The following is a 10,288-nucleotide window of genomic DNA, read 5'->3' on the forward strand; positions in this document are numbered from 1 at the left end:
GCGTCAGATAGGCGAGGAGGCTGCACGCATTCAGATGGCCTCGTGCTTCGCCGCACCCGAAGTCGCATTCGGCTCGTCTGCCACACGCTCGTCCGCAGCTGAACAACGAATCTGCGATACGAGCCATGCGATTCGTGTCCTACTAAGAGCAGAAGAGCGTACTTCGAAAACTTGCAAATCGAACGGTGCCCCAAAGAGAGCGGCGCGTAGCACAGTTACAGTTAGCAGGAGGCAGTCAGCCCGCTGCCTTCTGCTGATAAGACCAATGCCAGTATATTATTATCAAATGGCAAGTGGCATAACAGCACATTTAGTACTGCGCAAGCGTATTGCCAAGTCTGTGCAATAGAGACAAATACTGGGCACAGCTCTGCGCCCACTATTTGCACAGTCAAAGTCGTTATCAGCGGCTGACTAAACGACAGTTGGAATACTGGGACACATTATTAACAACATTTATTAATTTATATCTATTTGAGTTTTTACAAAATATATTGTTTATATATTTATAAATTTGCATTATATGATATTATATATTATATATATTAAAAATATATACAAAATAAAGTACTTACTACTTTTTATACATATAATACAAAATTAAAAATATAGGAAGAACTAATTATAAAGAAGAAAAATACACACATTTTGCTTGATCAAAATACTTATGCCGACTACTGTCGATGATCAACCCAATTTATATAAATTAAAAATGTAAAAAGTGCAGTAACTAAGAATTGAATATTACGTTGCTTAGAGTCTTATGGTAGCGTAACAGTGTAGAACTTAAATTACGAAATAATTAAGAATTTATGAGCTTGAGTAAATTTAGTGCAAATTATTCTTAATTGTTAATAGTGTAAGAATTAAGATTGAGACATTTATTAGCTTGAGTAAATTAAGAGAGAATTTTCCTTAACGATTAATATTTTAGGAATTGAATAAAGTTCACTTAAAATAGAACTGAGAATATGTTAATAATTATAAATTTACAATACATATTCACTTTTTAATATAAAACTCAGGCACTAAAGCTAAAAAAGTCTTTGATGAACAATTTTTTTGCTTTATCAAATTCCAAGTAAAAAAATTAATATATCAAATTTTTAAATTATTGATAATTATTAGTTATGAGTTAAGCAAATGGCAAGGACCAATGGCTAATATTGAATGGAGAATAATTTATATTTAAAGAAATATGCATTACATATTCTCAATATGCAAACATTCCAAGTATTTTATACTCCGCGGGATATCTGGTCGCTTAATCTACCCCAAATTTAATATTCTTTAATCTCTCTGCATCTTTAAGAGTTTGCACAAATTACGACTATTTATAGTCAAGTATTCGGATCAATTACGTTAAACACATTCGCATCGATTATCCAGAGCTGAAGTCAAATGTCAAGCAAATGGCCCAATCCCTCGGAATATAATATTACATAGTTTCGCAGTGCCCCCGTAGGAAGCGAAAGCCCCAGATCTGCCAAATAAAAATGAGTTGGCGAAACTCGCTGGCTATATATATAAAATGATATTTATGTATGTAATGAGCTGCAAATGGAAGCCAAAAGCCACAACAAATTGCCACAGAGCCAAAGCAGTTGCTCATGCGGATTTTGATTTAAGGTTTTGCGGTGCTGCACTTATCGCGCAATTGATATTGATATAGAGCTCGGTAAACACCCGCACAAGCACACGCAGAAGCACAAACACACAAGCAGAGAAAAGTTTTCTTCTTATTTTTGTGGGGGGGGGGGGGGGGGGGGGGGAGGAGGAGGAGGAATATATGACCAAGCCATATGCGGCATTCCAATGAGATAAAAAGTTGTTTACAATATAGAATCGATACGTATATATATTATATTATATTATATATATAAGTATATACATATATGCTATATATGTATTTATAGAGTATGTGTGTGTTCGTATATCATGGCAAAGTGCACATCATGATTTTATTAAATGGACTCTGATGTATTTATTGTCCGGCAGCAACGTGACTTGTGAATTGATTTCATTAAACGTAAAAAGTTAACAAAGCTTCGACGTTGCTTCGGCAACATTTTTGGCAGAGACTCGCTATATATCGCCATATAGATAAATATTTTTGTATGGCACTGTCCACACAGCATGTGTGTGTGTGGGTGTGGGTGTGTATGTGTGTGTGAGTCTGTGTATATTGGCTTAAGGACATCTTTCGTTAGTAGCCCAACAGCACCAGCAGCAGCATCAGCAGCAGGAACAGCAGCAGGAGCAACAGCAAAGAGCAGCATCAATGACCAATCGCAACAGCAGCGCGCATCAAGCATGGAATATCAATGTGGTCAAGTGTGGTCTAGCTGACCAACTGACTAACTGGCTGAGCGAACTGACTGACCAAGCTGACTGGCAGAGGGGCAGACAGACAGACAGACTCTGGCTTTGGGGCACTTTGCTCGCCACAAATCGGCAAATTGTGTCTGTGTGGCGCTTAGCCAGTATTATTTTGTACAAATAATGATGATAAGGCTGCTGATTTGACGCACATAACTGGGATTAGCAGGCGGCCAGATGAGGGCCGAATGCACTTTAGCAACAGCCACTTAATAAGGTAGCAGAATTTAAGAAAACGTCATTCGTGTTGCTATTATGAGAAAACCTTTCAGACTTTGCTTTGCGTGTGCTTGCAAAGCGGAAAGCAGCGCATGCAAACAATTTATATTAAATGTGCTTTTAATTGCCATGTAGAGAAAGAGAGGGAGATAGAGGAAAAGAGAGGCAGATAGAGAGTGAGTGGCACTGAGGTGCAGGAGTTTCAAGGCGATTTAAAGCCATTCGTTGACATGGAAATTGCTCTTGACATGAGTCCTGCCCGCACTCACTCACGCCCATTGTGCAGCCAACGCGGCGTATGCGCGATTCAAGCATACCAGCTAATTTCCACAGCGCACACTGTGTAACGGCGTTAAATGACAAATTTCTAAGTAAAATAGAACTTCTTGTACTTACAAATATGCATTTGTAAGCACAGACTTTGAAGCTATAGTACTACTGGAGGCAGGAGGGCGGAGGGGAGAGGCGACCGTCATCGCAGCCATACGCTGTGGATGTTTCTATGTTGTCGCTGCTGCATTGTCAGTTGTCCCTTTTTATAAATGTTGGCGGCAAGAACCACTTACATGAGCCATTTGCATCATATTTCTGTTGTCATTTGTTGACATTTTACTTGCTTTATGTTAGGATGGCATGCTTACTGTGTGTGTCTGTGTGCACTTGTGCGTGTGCCATGTTTGACGTATACTTAATGTGCAGTCATTATTTTTCGAGAAACAAGCGCACAAGCAAGCTACACAGCCAGCGAAGCAGCCAGCCAACAACAGCAAGGCAAAGGGCAGCAAAGCAAATACAAACGTTTTTAGTATATCAAGTAAATCTGCCACGCCCAGTTAATGTGGGCGCAACATCAAGTTGTGAACTGGCTGGCTTTCGGCTGCCTGGCTGCCTGGCTGCCCAGTTGACCAAATGAAAATCAAGCAAACGCTGCACAGGCTGCTTCATCATTGCCTGCCATTGTGCTGGGCCCCGACTGGAAGCTTGGCTAATTGTTTGGGCTCACTCCATCGCCGTCGCCGTCGCCGTCGCCGTTGCTTACCAATCAGTCGAGCGAGCGCTAATTAATTATCTGGACATATGCCACACCATATTGAAAGCTGATTTTTCGCTGATTTTTGTTTAACTTTGCCCGCTAATTAGAGGCGATTTAATCGTCGAGTCAGAAGCGCCAAGAAAACTCGACAAGCAGATGAATGTACGGCTTAAGCATGAAAAGAGTTCATTATAAGTTTAATTTGCATAAGCTGGAAAAAAATGTATAAAAATATAAAATACACATATATTTCTTTCAACTGAGCAAAAGTTGTTTATAGCAGTCGATTTTATAAAAAGATATGCAGAAACATTACGATAATTATGCCAGACTGCTAACTGTGAAGGTACCCTCGATTAATAAGACTATAGAGTCTGGTGTAGTAGAAACTATATGTATTGGTAAATCAATAAAATAGGAAAATGTTGGGGATATGCGTACCAGGAATATCGCTAGAGACGTCAATGGTCAATACAACAAGAAAATAAACTATCACTCAATCAACCAGACCAGGTGAGCAGGTATTGCAGTTCAAGTGAACTCAGAAGCCGCCATGCTCAACAATTTTGTATGTAATGAGTAAAGACCAAAACATATCATTTCACATATCTTCAACTTTACCTATGTTCAGTGCACGCCCATCTGTTCTTCCCTTAAGAAAAAAATTATATTAGGCTGATTTCAGTAACTATTAAGTTGCCTAAAGCGCAGCAAGAATCTAACCAGTTAATAGTTTCCTGTTTGATTCTCTATACTCTGTTCATAAAATCAAATCAAATCACATTCACTCGCTCTCGCTCTGAGCAACTTCCATTTCACTTTATCGGTTTTCGTTTGAGTTTTCTATAGTGAGCCTTGAGATGAACTATTCGTATGACGCTCTTTTAATGAACATCATTTGGGAAGCGATATGATTGACGTTAGCATAATGAGACCCAATAAGTGAGCTAGAACTCAAAAAGTCTTCAAATTCACATTTATAGATTAAATTCACGATCCCAATCATATGTTTAGCGAAGAGAATAATCGCAGGCATACACATACCCATACAGATACATACAAGACTTTTTACTTATTTGCACTCTACAAAAACGATCGGAAAAAGACCAGAGCGAGTTCGGATCACGAACGATCTTACTGAAGAACCGACGTAATCGATCGCTCTCTGAGTTTTTCTTAAAGTGTGAGACATTGTAACATAACTATAAAACATAAGGTTAGTTTTTTCTAAAGTATTACCTAAACTGATTCAGACTTTTTATTCACTGTAATATTCCAACTAATGCTAGACTTATGTTGAGTACACAATTTAGCTATATATATTAGAAATTTTAATAAATCCACACTTGCCACAAATTATATACACAAACAAATATGTATCCATATAAGGATATTATTTGGAATATTAGCCAAATGTTGAAAACAAAGTGAAATGAATTGATGCAAGTAAATATACAATTTGATTGGACTACTTATACATATAACGTAACGTTACGTGTGTATTTGCCATTTTAATTTATATTCTCTCTGCCATAAATATAAATAAACTATCATTATACCTAACCAATATATGCTCAAGCATACAGACAAACAGAAGAGCTCCTTGGTCTGCCTCTAGTAATTTGTTACACAATATGCTACGTAACATATTATGTTTGCCAATTTGCTCAGCTCAGCTTATCATGTCTTTTAAACATAAAATACAAATATTAAAATACATAAAATACAAATATTATAAAAATAATTTGCAATTGTTGCATGCCAAGAGTTTTCATGTTTTTTTTTTTTTTTTTTTGTGTGTTAGCTCTGGGTTTGCTCATTTCACAGGATGTTACAATAGCGAACCGCAAAACATTTCAAGTGGCACAATTTATGCCAACCTCATGGCACTCGGTTGTTTGAATTGATACTCGAAGCCACAATTACAAAGCACTTAAAATTCTATTGTGTGTGACAATATTTACAATAAAAAAAAATTTTAAAAACAAAAAATTAAATATAAAAACAACAAACTAACTAACACTATGGTCACAAGTGTGTGTGTGTGTGTGGGTGTGTGTGTTTGTGTTGGTTTTTTTAGCCACTATTGCTTGGCGATATTTATGTTTTCAATTTAAAACGCAGCTCGGTGTGATTTAGTGAGTTTGCCAAGTCAACGCGACAGTTCTGTGCTGCAATTAACTAAATGACTGGCCCGACTCTTAGCTAATTTGGCATGGCGTCAAGCAGCCAAAGGCAGCGCTGCCAACTGGCGTCAGCTGAGCGCCGCCATTTTGTTTTATTTCGTACGGCTGGCGATGGCGCCGAAAAGCCGTTTGTAACAGTTAGCTTTTAATTCTTTTTTTTTTTTTCGTTTTTCATATTGTACTTGCATTGTACAGAAAAGCAAAAAAAAAAAAAAAAAAAAAAAAAAAAGTGCAAGATTTTTTGCGGCGCCCACGACATGTACCGTTAGTTTTCCTCTTCTTCTCTCTTTTTTTTTTGTCCTGTTATCTAATATGTGGCAGGCGAACGGCGGCAAGTCGATTTATGATTATGGGAATTCGCAACGCGTCGGTTATTAAGGTCCACGCCGCTTATCTCGCACTGCCGCAACATAACGCTAAATATTCGTCGTTGGGTCTTACACATTACGCAGCACTGCACTCAAATTTCACACTTAAATAAACAACTTCCAGGCGACGGCCGAGGCAGCGGCAGCGGCAGCGTCAGCGGCAGTTGCTGGCTTGCAACCGAGCTCGAGTTTTAGCTATAGCTGCTGTAGTCCGAGTCCCAGCCTGGCTCCTGGATGCTTGGCCTACTTTTCTGTCCGCAAACTACTAACTGGCTAACACAATACACCCAACACAGCAACAACAAGAACAACAACAACTTCAGAGTAAAGACCATATACGCATAAATTGAACAATGCCTCGCGCTACCCGCCGATGTCCCTGGCTCTAACTGCTGAGGCTGCTGCTACGGCTGCTGCTGCTGCTGCTCCTGTGCTATGGACTGTGACACGGCACAAAATGCGGCACATGTTATAAATGGTGTGGGTGTGGCGAGGACTGGGCCTTCGGTTGGGGGTTAACTTGCTTAAAGTGCTTTTACTACGCTTAATTCGCATAATTAATTTTGTTAGTAAACTTTGGGGCTAATACATATTTTTCCACTGCTATGCGGATGATGCTATTGCTGTTGTTGTTGTTGCTGTTGTTGCAGTCGTTGTTACTATAGCTCCACACACTCTCGCACATATGTACATTTGTATGTATGTATGTGCTCTTTATGTGCTTGCCATTTTATGTTTATTCATTGAATTTATGCCATTATCGTTGCCTACTTTGCGGCGCCCCCAGCCAAGCTGCTGTCATAAATGCAGGCGCTAGCATGTCAGCGCTTCTCTCTCACTCTGTATGTATGTGTGTGAGTGTGTGTGTGTGTGAGTGAGTGAATTTTGCCCGGCAGGCCAGGTAATTGCAGTCGTGTTTTGCAATCATAGCCGTGCATAGTTTGCGAGGCACTTTATGTTCAATACACAGACACACACACACACACATATGTATCTGCAAGTTTGTGTCTGTGTGTTTGTTGCTGCCAGCGACATAATGGCGGGTGGTAAGCGTTTATTTACTTTATTACTGCATATTTGCATGCAGGCCAAAATGTGCGTGGTTTATTTATGCCAATGCGTACGTGTATCTCTGTGTGTGTGTGTGTGTGTGTGTGTGTGTGTGTGTGCAAATGCTTGTGGGCTTATGCTTTGCCTGCTGCTAGGCAGCTGGAAATTGTCTGTTAACTGCTATTGCTACGCAAACTATGCCTGTGAGTCCATCTCTCTCTCTCCCTCTGCGTGTATGTGTGTGCGTGTGTGCGTATGTTTTACCAGTTGACCAACACTTAACTGCACCGCCTGCTGCTCAGTGCAGTCCGCAGCCATTACTTGGCCATTTGCTGGCTGCTTCAACTGCTCGCCCGTTATCAGTGACCGCCAGTCGCAAACGCATTCCGTTGCCTCTGCTATTTAGCATCGGCTGTGTGCAAACGTTGGCCGATTGACAATGGCCAAGTGGCATTTGCATAAGGACACCTTGAGCATGTCGCCAAACTGCATTTATAGATTGTATAGCTTTCCGTTAATCTCTATTCTACAGCTGTAATCTAACGATTAAGCCTAAGCATGAGCCTAACTTGAACAGATTTGTATATAAATGAAAAAATTCTATAAATATGTAAAGTAAATGGCATATATTATATAAATTATGAAAGTAATTTATATATGATTCGCATAGACAGATTTTTGCGTGACATGGTCAACACAGAAAAACTAGAGTAATTGTACAATAAATTCCAACTTTGACCCATTTAGCTGAATTTCTAAAACGCTTCATGCAGTCAGCCAGGCAGCCGCCCAATCGCTGGCTAAAATGTCATGGACCGCAGTGGATATATAGAAACAAATTGCAAAACAAATCATTTAGTAACCTAATTAATTGGCAGGTAGCTGGGTAAAAAGCATTTAATTTATTCATAGCCCCGGAACAATCCAAATGCAAAATAACGAACCCAACATACATAATTAGCGCATAAATTAGAATACACTTACACACACACAGAGATATACACATTGATGTGTATTTGTGAGCTGAAATAAATCAAGTTTAACAAAATTGAAGTTCTGCCTACTTTGCGACAGATATATATAATTATATATACATATGTATGTATGTATGTATGTGTGTATGTGTACTATGAAAATCACGCCAAATTAATCAACTTTTGGGCTCAGCAAGTGTAAATTTAATAGTGAGCGAACAGTTAATGCGTACGCGGCGTATACTTAATGCTGTTTAATATGAACGCTTTATGCGATTGACAACAGACACTTGGTGTAGTATAATTTTAATTAAAGTACATTTTGAAATCATTTGCGAATTCTTCTGTGGCACTGACACTTCGGGCATGCACTCGGCCAATCGCAACTTACGGCCGTTACAATTAATAATAGAGCCTGGCCAAATCCGCAAATAAAGTGCAAAGTGAGGTGAGACCCGAACAGACAGTAGCGAGAATGAGAAAAAAAAACAATAAAAATGGTTTCTGCTTGGATAATTTTTTAATTAAATTACATTAAAATATATTCAACTATAAAATGCAGCCATTATACAATACATGTATATATGTAGGTATATAATGCATTAACGTAAATAAACATGTATTTACATATCTTTATATGTATGTGGGCGTGTGTTGAAGAATTTTTTAATTAAAGACCACAGCTCCGACAGTTACAAAGGCATCAACGGGCCTTGTGCTGCGCCTGAAATGTTTAAATATTTATGGCTTTAATTATTAATGAAGGGATTATGCTAGAATTATGCACATCAAAGGCGAACTATTAAAACAATTCGCTGCACACGCCACATCACCCACACTGGCATGCGAACAAGTTTCAAGTGGCCGGCGGGTCGAGAGCGTCGTCTTACTACTAATTGCCATTGGGCTGTCACATTTAGCTGGATTTACATGTGCATACAGTTGACATTATTATTTGAAGTTGGCCGTTGCCCGTTGGCCGTGGGCCAGCTAAGCCACTGTCACTGTCAGCCGCTGCCACGCCCACTCTACTTCAACTGCCACTCCGAGCTAGAAGTGAACGTGTGCGTTTTATTAATCATTTGCTTAAAGCCCGCCGCTTATGCAAATTACCATTCAGGCATTAAATGCACGCAAATTTGCGCAACTCCTTGACCCATTGCTAATATTTACGACCTCATCCTCCGGCACATGCAAAACAAAGTCGTTTATCAGCGCAGCAACATAGAGCCATAGACTAGAGAAACAACAGGCGCACATATATAATAAGTATATACACAGTCAAGATGCAACTTTATACCTTTGCTGCAGCATATCCTGCATGTCCTGCATAGATCCTTTAGCTTCAATTTAAACTTTTTGCAATAAGCCGAAGAAATACTTTTGATAATCGCTAAGAAATTTTGATATACTTGTATTTGCACAGCGCCACACAGCTAAATTGCTTTGTCTTTGGAAGTTTGGACTTATATCGAAAGATCCGATTTGCAATAAATGGTAGACATAATCAAATGTATTATTGAGCAGCGTAATGAGGTAATGCGATTTAACTGGGCTTGTTTATTTGCCTATATATACGTATGTATGTGTATCTGCCTATCTCAAAGTCTGTCTCTCTTAACTTAAGCAAGGGACGAAGAAGAACTACAGATCATTTTAGTTGTCTATATGTATGTAGTAGTATTCATTTGGTATTTATTTTTGAGTAAAACCAAGCTAGAATGCTTGAAGCAGCAGAGAGTGTTCCCATTGGTCAATTAAAGATCGACTGTAACGACCTCTACCTGGCGCCGGGCTCAACATTTGAGAGAGACTTAGAGAGTGAGTGAAAGTCGCCCTATATAAAGGGCAGCAGCTGCAGCATTTCTTCAGTCCAGTCCAGTCTTCAGCCCAGGCCTGGTGGGGGTCAGTCGCGCAGTGCAGTAGAATGAAGTGAAGTGCGTGCAAATAGTTAATGATCATTAATGTTCAACGTTCAGCCACTAAGTTGTTAGTGGTTCAGCTAAGCATTAAAAACTTAAAGGAAATATTGGAGGAAATATTTGGAGGAAATACTTGGAAGAAATATTTAGATGAAAT

This window comes from Drosophila arizonae, chromosome 2, assembly GCF_054131065.1.
Source record: "Drosophila arizonae isolate 15081-1271.41 chromosome 2, UAZ_ARI_1.0, whole genome shotgun sequence".
NCBI lineage: Eukaryota > Metazoa > Arthropoda > Insecta > Diptera > Drosophilidae > Drosophila > Drosophila arizonae.